Source organism: Triturus cristatus, chromosome 12 (genome assembly GCF_964204655.1).
Source record: "Triturus cristatus chromosome 12, aTriCri1.1, whole genome shotgun sequence".
Taxonomy (NCBI): Eukaryota; Metazoa; Chordata; class Amphibia; order Caudata; family Salamandridae; genus Triturus; species Triturus cristatus.
Window position 1 is genome coordinate 641,902,397 of NC_140595.1, and position 12,247 is coordinate 641,914,643.

Here is a 12,247-nt window from a genome sequence, read left to right on the forward strand (position 1 = left end):
CTTGCCACAATGCTACAGTCCTTTCCCAACGCATTTCATGCTTTGCCGCACTTCTTCAGTTCTGCTCGCGGCATTTCGAAGGCTTTCACCCCGCCCAGGTGGGCGTGGCCACCCGCATGGCCTGTTGGTTATTGAAGTGCCCCAGTTTTCCTTCTGTGAGTCACCGTACAGTCACTAAAATAAACATTTTTGTAATTCCCAAGTGGGTTGCAATGGCACGGGCAGCCCTTAATCACACTGTTCACATCCTCCATTGCGATACCTGTCCTTCATGCTCCAACGCCTCATGACGCCAAAGCAGGACTGCAAGAATGCAGCTTGCTCCTCTCGCGGCTCAGGCTGCGCCGCAAATATCAGAACCAAAAGTTGCCTGCTGAAAGAGGGCCTCACACAGGTACATATCTTGTGCCAGTAGGTTAGTTATAGTCAGGATCTAGTTTCCATAGGAAAAGTTTTGCTTAAAACTTTGGCGCCGTTTGACGAATCTTCAGGAAATGTTCCAAAAAAATGCCCTCCTGATTTCAGTTGTGGATGGAAAGCTTTGGGGTGATCGGGCAAGCGGAGGCAGAGAAAAAAGGGGGGGGGTCAAAAAATGTACGTTTCCCTTGTTAATTCCTATAGGGATTTCTAACACGACTACAGCCCGAACCGCTGGACAGAACTACACCAAAGTTGGCAGAAAGATAGCTCTTGGTCCAGAAAGAGTGCTTTTTGTTGTCTGATGTAAAGCTGTTAAGTAGTTTTTGAGATTTTAAAAGAAAAGTATATTTGTATATCTAGAGGTGCAAACCTTCTGCAAATCCTTACGATCTCGTGCAGAGATCTGACTGTCTGCCAACTTCTCAAACAGGAAGTGTTGGCAGCCATCTTGGGACTCAGACTGAGCTGAGTCCCAAACAACAACTTAAAAAAAAGAGAAGGGGGCAGGTGTCGGGTCTGGTAGACAGAAATGCCACTAACCTTCTAGAACGCCCAGCGGGGATGATGGAAAGCAGCTTGATCCCCACCTCCCTTCCACTCTGCCACACAGATAGTTATGCTGTACCTCACTTCCCTGCTAGGCAGCACACCGGGGAAAAGGGAAAATGGGAGAAAACAATAAACACTGCTGGGCTGCAGATGCGCTGGTCAAACCTCTCTGGGTTACGGTAGACCACCAGGACACTCAAGAACAACTACCTGGGCAGAAAGACCCTGTGTGCTAGAGAGGGGACAAGAATCAGATCACAGGCATACCAATATGTTTTACCCTTAATCAGGTACCCTCCTCCTACATAAGCATACTCACAATCCCAGCTAATACCACAATTGAGAAACAAAAGGATTGCCACAATGTCCAGCAAGACGTTGTCCACAAGCAAAGGGGATGCCACACAAAAGAGGTGGTGTCCAACAGAGAGGCCAAAAGTCCTGCAAACTGTGCTCTCCACCCGAAGGTATAATTGCAATGTAAGTGACAAGTCTCAATGAAAAGAGGTAAATGAAACCAAACACGAAAGTCAAAAGTAAAGCGTGAAGGTGGAATGCAGAGCGCTCCTTCCCCTTATCTGGTCCTGAAGTGTAGATGCTCCTTGTTACGCCTCAGGAGGTGGTAGGACGAGATCGTAGAGGAGGCAGGATACTTTGGTCCCTTATGGCCTTCCAAAACCTGAAGGAGCGGGATTATCGGTACAGGCATCAGCCGGCTCCTGCTGCTGGCAGGAAAGAGGTACAAGGGGGAAATAGCAGAGCCCCCTGATCCACTGCGCCGAGGCAAAACAAAAAAGGGCAAGGGCAGGGGAAACCACAATGGTTCCAGAACTGAGGTGGAGCACAGTTCCCCTCCCAGTACATTTATGGCCTCAGGGACCGCCACCTCCCTGGGTCTTTGTTCGTTTTTAGGAGGAGGTGGGCTATGCGGCCCCCTCCAAGTCCATTCTTGGCCCTGGGGACCACCAACTCACCAGGGCCCGTCCTTCAAAATGAAAGGAGGGAGCAGCGCTACCCCTCTCCTGGAGCCATTAATGGCACTTGAGACCGCCTCCACCCATGGCTGGCTCCCTATGTCCTGGGGTGCCCTCCCCCAGGACTTAGATGTTTGCTCTCACTTAGTGGGAGCTTTGACAGCTCCCACCAACTGAGAACAAACAGTAAGTCAGCTTCCAGCATGCGGGAGCCGGAAAACTGTTCCTGCTCACTAGGGGCATATTTTTCAGCTTAACAGATGAAAAAATTGCTCCAACATGCAGGGAGAAGCATGTTTGGCTGCTCCCTACATGTGGGAGCAATCCTAGCTCCTGCTGGAGGTGGGGAGCCAGCAGGGCCCATGAGGGCATTGAGGCTCCACCCGTGGTCCCCAAAATAGCACACTGGGAAGCCTGGGTGAGCTCCATGGCACACAGGATGAAAAAGCCAGGCCCTTTGAGACTGAGTCCCCGGAGTCAAAATCGGAGTATGGTGGGTGGCCACACACCCCCCCTCCCTTTTGAAGTAAGGAACAAGTTTTCTTTCCTGGCCTCTCCTGGTAAGAGTAGAGTTCATGGTACTCCCTTTAAATTACTACGAGTATGCAAATGTGGAAAATCACCTACAAGTACTGTCCATTTGGCCCCCCACTTCCACCAGTAGTAGTATGCAAAAGTCTTTTGTATTTGCCAGGATGATGGACAGCTTAACAAAAGGGCCCAGAGCACAATTCCTGCTGAATTTAGTGACACATTCTTAATGCCAAAGAATATGAGGACATCTCCACCAAACAAAGAAGCACTTACTTCATATAGTTAAGGGGAAGTACCCTTTGTTGGTGGAGATTTACCTTTTTTGTAGTCTTGTCTTTTCTATAGAATGATTCATGCTATCACAGATTTCTGGATAAAGAAGCACAAGAAACAATTACATCGCCGAAATGCACACAAGGTCACTGAAACATTTCCTCATAGACCATCAGCTGTGGCTGGTGAGCATGGGCATGAGGGGTAAAGCACCCGATCTCAATAGAGTAAGAACAAACAAGGAGCTCCCGCTGCTCTGTATAAATGTTGTTATAGTTTACGGGGAAGAGGAGAAGCTGTGTATGTGCCGGGTAAGGTTTTCACTCACTCTTGAAGTACAGACTTCCATAGTGACAACAGGGTGGTGGGAGAGGCCAGATTCAGTGGAGCTGCTGCTTTCTGTCTTAGGGTGTTTATTGGTATGGCCCAGGGCGGAGTCAACACTGTCCAGTAGCGTACAGTAGCAAAGGGCAGGACAATGCTATGATGTTGAGGTGGGAGTTGGGGTGGGATTGGGCTGTCAGTGAATGCTGGGCTACACCCTCATTTGCGAGGACACAGCAGGTTAATGTTGAAAGGAGATGAGAAGGATTTCTGTATGTATCAGACAAACAAATCTTTATTTACCAAATTCATGGAGTGTAACATTTTTTTGTGCATTGAGTGCTCCCATGTGCCTGCTCCTACTTTGTTTGTTTTACTTGTGGCTTTGGATGTGAAGCCACAATCAGCCACATACCTATTCACAGACCCATACAACCACTCCCACTCACTCATCCATACAGCCACTCACTCACCCAGTCATTCACATATCTTTGCACGCACCCATAAAGCCACTTACACAGCCAGTCACTGACCCATAAAGCTACTAACAGATCTACACACTTACCCACACAGCCACTCACACACCCATTCAGTCACCCAACCAACCACTTACATGCCCATTCATCCATACAACCACTCATACGCCCACTTACTCATCCATATAACCACCCACAAAGACACACACTCTCTAATACAGCTACTCACACATCCACTCATTTACCCAAACAGCCACTCACTTACCCATAAAGTCACTTACATACCCAGTCACTTACACACCCAGTCATCTATCCTTACAGCCACTCAGTCACCCACACAGCCACTCACACACCTACTCACCCACCCATACAGCCACTCACTCTTCCATAGAGACAATCACATACTCACTCACCCATAAAGTCACTCACACACCCACTCAATTACCCACACTTACCCACACAGCCACTCACACAACCACTCAGCCACTCACACAATGACTCACTCACCCATAAATTCACTCAACACATCCACTCACACACCCGTACAGATACTCACAAGCCACTCACCCACACAACCACTTACATACGCATTCACACATCCATACAAGCACTCACAAGTCCACTCACTCACCTGTACTGACACTCACATAGACACTCACTTACCCATACACCCACTCAAACAGCCACTCATTCACTTATATACCCACTTACACACCCAGTCACTCACCCAGTCCTCACCCATAGAGACACTGACACAGCCACTCAGCCAACCATACAACCACTCACATACCCACTGACCCACCCATACAGCCACTCACATAGCCACTCACTCACCCATACAGCCACTCACTCACCCATACAGCTACTCATACACCCACTTACCTGTTTCTACTTCTTACTTTTGAAAAATCTAAATAGTATTTTACAAAGAATATTGATGTTTACCTTGCTGGATGATGTCACCAGGGAAATCACAGTACCTCAAAACAGAAACAAACTACACTGTAAATAGCCAGGTCTTACGTAGTTTTCTGAAGCTGAGATGGTTTCGTGTTTTCCTCAGATAGATAGGCAGTTTGTTTTATGAGGCCGGGGCCATGGCTCAAAAAGTGTGCCCTCCTAATCTCTTTCTTTTGATCCAAGGAACAAAGGCTAGATTGAGATCAGCCGATCAGTGACCTTGTTGGAGAGTATGGTAGGAGGAGTTTGCCGAGAATGGGTGCTCTTTACATGCAAGATCTTATGTGCTAAGCACATAGTTTTAAACTGTACACATTTCTCCATGGGGAGCCAATGGAGTTTATGGAGGAGCCCAGAGGCTGAACAGAATTTGGGAAGGGAGAAAAGCAGTCTGCTGCAGCATTTTGGACAATCTGCAGCCTTTTTGTAACAGATTTGTTGATGGCCAAGCACAGAACATTGCAATAATCCAGACGAGACAAAGTTATCAAGAGAATTATCATCTGCTGGATTAGACAGTCTAAAAAAAATGATAGGTATAAATCCTCTTAAAAGACCAAAGCAGGTGCCAAATAGTGATCTAACTTGGGTCTCGAAAGAGAGAGTATCGTCCATCCATATGCCTAAATTCTTTATGACCAATTTGGGCTTTGGAGAAGGCTCAAGGCCTTCCAGCCACCAGTCGTCTCCCCAAGCTTTCCCAGCAGAAGTATTTCCATTTTGCTAGTGTTTAACTTTAGGCAATTACTATTCATCCAACCAGCGACAGTGAGCATGCATCTCTGGAAATTGACTATATCTTGTGTCGCGTCAGCTGAGAGCAAAAATATGTTGGGTTTCATCAGCATAAGAAAACTTTGAGATCCCACATGATTTCCCAACCTGAGCTGGTGTCTGAACATAAATGTAAAACAGAGAAGGGCTCAGCAAGGAGCCCTGGGGTACACCATGTTTCAGGATTTGCTGATGCAATGCAAACGAAGGGGATATTACTTAGAAAGAGTGATCACACAAAAAGGAAGCAGACCAAGTCAGAGCTGTCCCTCATATTTCTATGTCATATATTTGCTGCAGGGGCACCTTATGTGTTACAGTGTCAAAAGCAACACTTAAATCTAAAAGAGTAATGGCAATGAGCTAAATTAATCTGAGGTACTTTGAAGTACCTGCAAGACCGCTAGGAGTGCAGATTCTGTGCTGTGAGATGGTCTAAAGGTATTTTGGGAGATGTCCAGGATTTGGTCCTCCTCCAGAAACTTTGTAAGTAAGTTATTCACATGTTTCCCTTCTACTTTAGCTTAAAATGGGTGGGAGTAAGATAGGGCGATAGGTTTCTGGTTTGGCTGGGTCAAGGGAAGGTTTCATCAGAAGGGGAATTACTTTAGCATGTTTCCATGCACTGGGTTCCATGGCGAAAGCCATAGAATGGTTGGTAATTTTAAAAAGGATGGGAGCATGAAATCTAATTGATTGCACAGGGCCTTTAGGGAGGCAATATCAAGAAGGGTGACTTCATTCAATTCAGCCCTAGGAGATAGATCCTCTGATAAGCATCTGCTGTCTGTTGTATCGGGTATCTCACTCTGCGAGAAGTGCAAATAGGTATCGTTGACCTTTTCGACAAAATAGTCTGCTAGTTTGTTACAGTGACTGTTGGAGGCCTCTATCAGCTTGGCAGGAGTTGCCGGTGTCATTAAACTATTGATTAGGGAGAAAATTGCTTTCGCCAGATTCATGCTGTTGTGAATTTTATTGGGAAAATACTCAATCTGAGTTTTCCTGACCATTTTGTGTTACATTTTTATGGCTTTCATGTATTGTACTTTGGCAGGAGTATCATACGTCTTACTTCAAGCATGTTAAAGCACTTTACACCATTTTGTTTCTGCAACAAGAGTATCACTAAACCATGGGGCTGAGGGTTTCTTTTTTACCAGACCTTGACAAGCAGGGATAAAACATCAAGAGCCAAAGTAAGCCAAAGCTTTAACTTGGCTTCAGGGTCTTCCACAATGGAATCTAACTGGAGACTATTAGTCTGAATGTAATTACCAAATTTCCACAGATCCTCTTGCCCTGACCTGTGAGCGTGGTATGAGAGCTCGTATTTGGGACAAAACCACATTTGTTACATCTGTACACCTCCTCCCTCACAATCTAAACTGTAGGCAAACATTATGTGGGACTAGCCTTAAGACAAATAGCTGGGAAGGAGAGTAAACTATGCTATTTCTCATGGAAGGGGTAGAGTTCTTGACCTCTGGCACTGTCCGGGCGCGGACGTGTGCAGACGGGCTTGCCTTTGGCGCATCCATTCATCGGAACTCTTTTTATGTTCGTTGACTCAAGTCTAAGTAGCATGTAGTGGTCAACTAGATCACTAACAAAAACAAACTGGTGGCCCTACCAAATTGGCCGAATTAAGGGAGACCAGTCCAGTCTATTTCCCACATGCCCCTGCTAGGTTCAAATCTCCCGAGTCAAATTCAAATGTAATGCAAAAATGCAAATGTTTTCAACAACTGAGATGACACAGTTAAAATGACATGTTTCAGGTAAAAGCCCCAGTAAAGTGCTAATATCGGCAGAAATGCCAATAGAAATAGTAGCGCCTGCACGCATCAGAGTTCTATTTATTCTCGTTGACTCTAGTCTATGGTAGCACATGGCGAACAACTCGAATGCTAACAGAAACAAACTGACAGCCCCACCAAAATGGCCAACCTAAAGAAGACCATTCTATTTCCTACACCCCACTGCTAGGCTCAACTCTCCCCAGTTCAAATTCAAATGTAGTGCAAAAAAAAACAAATGTTATGTGCTTGAAGTGTGTGGGGCTCACAGGGACATTTAAGAGTTAGTAAAAAAGGATACCTGTAGTATTACTTGTATCTTGGTGAGTAATCTTTAGTGAGTAATCTGTTCATTTGTCTGTACTGACTGGAGACTGTTGTTTAATAGGCTGAATTGAGGTGTTTAGGTGGATTATGGCTAGTTTAAAGTGAACTCAAATACATTTGTTCTAAATCTTATTTAGACTAAGTCACCTGTTCGCCCTCGGGGATAGGGTCAATTTGTCACAGGACAGATTGCAGAGCCTGATGTGCCCAGCCGTGGAAATGGAAACATTCCTGGGTTCTCTAACCAAAAAGTAATGGGTCTATACATGCAGAGAACTACTGTGATTGACACATATTGTCTGAAACTAAACTGGTTTTCTAGCTTTGTGCAGTACCTAGTTAGCTTAATGTTACATGAGCGAATAGTGTGAGCGAAAGTAAGCATAGTATTAAAATCCTGCATTCCCAATCGTTTTACCCCTCTGGTAGCTCTCTTATCTGCCTGTCCAGTTTCTCTTCTGCATGAGAATGCATATAAATTAGCATCTGCCAAAAAGACTCTTCTTCAGAAAGTATCCATGGTGGATGAGTGTGTGAGTGACTGAACGAGCAAGTGAGCATGTAAATTAGTGAGTGAATGAGCGAGTGACTGAGTAAAATAGTGAGAGAATGAGCCAGATAAGTGAATCAGTGAGTAACTGAGTGATTAAATGATAGAGTGAGTGAAAGAGTGTGTGAATGACTCAGGGAGCGATTTAGTGAGTGAATGAATGAGTGTGTGAATCAGTAAACCAGTGAATCAGTAAGTTAATAAGTGGTAAAATGAGTGAATGAATGAGAGGGAATGAATAATTGAATGGATGAGTGAGTAAATTACTGTGTGAATGAGCGAGTAAGTGAATAAATGAATCAGTGAGTTAGTAAATGAAGGAGTGAAGGAGAGCGAATGTATAAGTGAATGAGCAAGTGGAGCAACTTAGAGAAGGGGTAAGTGAGCAAGTGATTGAATGAATAAGCAGGTCAGTCGCTGGATGAGTGAATGAACAAGCAAGTGAGTACATGTAAGGGAGTGAGTGAATGAGTGAGTGAGTGGTTTAGTGAGTAAGTGTGTTCCTCCTAATCTGTATGGGCATTTGTCCCTTCTCTGGGCTACCCCTTTCCACAATTCTGTTGCACAAACTTTACTATATAGATCACTGAAAGAGTTTCCCTTGTCAGTGAAAGATATCATTTGTTATAGAGCAAAATGCCCACTTCCCATAAACCTTTTGTCTGTATGTCAGTCTTACCCCTATGCAGACACCCGTGTAAAATATTCAACATCGCCAACCCCTGCAATTAGTGAAAAGGGTGCTTCTTCCTCTATCACTCATCCCAGGGAAGGATAAATCAAAATGATATATTTCTTATTGTGGCAAAGCTGCTGATGCCACGTTTATCTTATCTTCTCTTTAGTTATCCAGTGCTGCTTCACCTGTAAGTGGTTTACCATTGCTGTATCTTGATGTCATGATACAGGAATGAGTTGTGAAGACTGGAGTGATCAGCTCACCTAAACCATCATTTCTATGGACATTCTATGATATAAGTGCTCCAGCAACGTTCTTGGGCTGTGTCCAAAGATATAGTTTTCAGATTAAGGGTTTTTCCACAAGGCTCTCCTACAGTCTCTATGTTTATTGAATTCACTTGTGTTTTCCGTGTCAAATGGACCTGCTTTTCCCTGAAACAGTTGGTTCGGTTTATAAACTTTATTCGGCTAGTTAAAACAGCCATAAAAGAGCATTAACATGAAATAGATCCATTAAAAAACATCTCAATGAAATAAAATCCATTACATACATCCATTAAAAAAAGGAACACAAAACATAGATTAAAATCAAAGGCCCACTAATACAAAAGGCTTTTCCTCACATGGATGGCTTTCAAAATAAAAAAGGCAACATTTAACACACAGAGGGTTCACTTAGTGCAAGCCAATATTTCATAGCAGCTTTATACGACCTAGCATTTTGTCGAACATAGATGGGTTTAAGATAAAAACTCAAAAAATTCTGATAAGATTTGCAAAACAATAAAAAGTGCATCGTGTTCTGCTTACTTCGTAGATTCACATGAGCAAGGAATCTGATCAGGAGGACAAAACTTTATGATCGGAAAAACCTCCAAGTGATGCACAATACCACATCTCAGTCTTCCCAAAACAAAGTGATGTTGCATATTTGTTGCACCAGATAGATAATTGTATCCACCCTCCTCCACATCATCTGACATATATAAAACAATTGACAATTTTGTATTAATAACAGCCATTCACTAATTTCTTTTTTGTGATTTTGTAAAGTTAAAAAAATGTGTTCTTTTTTATGGTAACAAAAATGGCAACTGGGAAAAGAGGACTGAGAAATGTGCACAAAATATAAAAGAGTACAAAACATTTACATCTATTGCAGCATTGCTTATATCTATAACACACTGCTCATCCGAACTTATAACAATACTACAGTCCATGCAATACATGGCCATTCTTGAAAACTCTTAAGCCATATCTGTTATAGTAGTGTGCACCTTTGAAGGGACTTCCTGGCTAGGTATGGTTGCAGCTGCCACTGATGTAGATGGTCCTCCAGCTTCCCTCTGGTCGATAACCAGTTGGAGACGTTTCTATGATAGGGTTTAAGATAATGAAAGATGGACGTCTTCCCACATGAATATTTTTTGTTTGTCCCTCTAGAGAGGATCTTGTCACACATTGTGCATTGCACTAGTTTTGCAGCAGTTTTTGATTCTCCATGAGTTTGGGTTACAATGGATGGTTTAATGTTTGTTTGGTAGTTATGTTGTATACGTGAGTTCTGACATTGCAAGTTGTTTTTTAAAACTGTTGTGTTATGGAAATATGTTGTTGAAATAAAGTTAAATCAATATGTTACTAAACAGCTAGACTCTACATATCTGTTTTGCACTTTGTCATTTGCATTTGTAACTACTGATATCATTGCGACATCTGGTGTTGCTGTGAAGAAGGAAAATGCTTATTTCATGTATTAATTTTGACAAATGAATACAAAGGGTAAAGTTAAATTAGCATCTTACTAAATAGCTACACTGAAACTGTATGTAAAATATGTCTATATATGTGTTTTACACTTTGTCAAAAACACCTGTTATTCGCAGTGTGTCCTTGGCAATTGCACTCACAGAATCACACGTTTTAGGGGCATAGCTATGGTCTGGCGAGACATATCTACTACGTATTCTGTGCTGACCTATTTTGCTAAATTCCTGCTTTGGGATAATCCACTTCTCCCAGATATATTTTGGGATAGTATAGCCAAACATTGGGTCAGTCTTGGGATAGATAAATTGGAAGATCTGTATGATTCGGAGGGTTTTCGTACTTTTCAAGATCTAAAAGATTTATTTTCCATACCACGCCAGGATTACTTTAAATATCTCCAATTTAGGGATTATTTTTTGGGACAAGGACTTAGGGAGGTGGACCCCCACCAATTACTGACCTTTTTACATGAACCCTGTCAGCGAAAATTAATCGGGCCGCGTATCAAATATTCAGTCAGGAAAGATTGGATCCTATGGACCTCTTAGCAGAGAAATGGACCGCAATACTTGCGGAGAAAATATATGGCACAAGCCTAGAGACAGCACTTATTACAGCAAAAGAGGCAGTCTGGTCTATCAATCTAAGGCTTCAACAATTTAAAGCTATAACTATTCTGTATTATACACCTGATAAGGTAGCTAAGTGGGGACAAGCAACTACTCAGCATTTAAGCAATAGGACGAGCTGTCCTAAATGTGGGCAATATGGAGCTAATATTGTTCATATGTTTGTAGAGTGCCCTATGTTAGCGTCTTTCTGGCAAGAGGTCTTAAATGTATTAAGAAATCAACTTTGATTGTAGGTGGTTTTTACTACAACTGAAATAATGCTGGGCTATAGAGGCAATGCTGCTAGAGCAAGGAGAGCTCTAATAACTATAGCTATATTCTCTGCTAGATTAGCTATAGCCCGGGCATTGATTTCTCCGAAGCCATGTAATGTAATGGAGTGGTGGGGTATTTTTATGGAAACTTTCGAGTGTGAGAAAGCTTTGGCTAGGGTCAGAGGTCTTAAGGCTCTACGTAAATGTAATGCTATTTGGCATGGTATGATTCGGGATTAACGTGCTAATTATTTTTATGCTTTGTCTTTCTTTGCCTATTACTTAGCTAAATTCTTCTTCTTATTTGTTTGATGTTGTTTTTTTGTACGATTACTGTCCCCCTAGAAAAATGTAATGTAAATGAAAGAGTATGTAACAGGTTGTTTCTTTTTTTGTTTGTATATTTTGAGTTTGAATCCTTTGGAAAATAAAAATCATTAAAAAAACAAAACACAAAAAAGCAATTTTGCATACTTGTTGCCACAGATAGATATTTGTATTCACCCTTCTCTACACCATATGACATAAATAAAACAACTGATGATTTTATATTATTAACAGCCATTCGCTGGCCAGATCTGTACTGGAAAAAGTTATCTTTGTTCGTCATCTTAGTTAATGATAGCACATGTACGGGTCTGACAATTTGGGCAAATTAAACAGCATACTAAAGGAGGAGTTAATATATGATAAGCATGGGATACTCAAAGCCTTCTCCAAAGCGAGGCAATCTAAAATAATTTATCTGGTAAAACTGATATCCTCATTTGCCCATAGTGATAACCAAAGTAACAAAGGTCTTACCAAGAGTATGTCTTCTAGATAGTGCAGGCCGACCTCTTGATGGACAATCTTAGTTGAGACAGAAGCAGGTAAGCAAGGTAGCCATTTGAAACAACTGTTTTCCTCCACTTGTAAGGTAGTACAGGTGTCATAGCCCCAGAGACTAG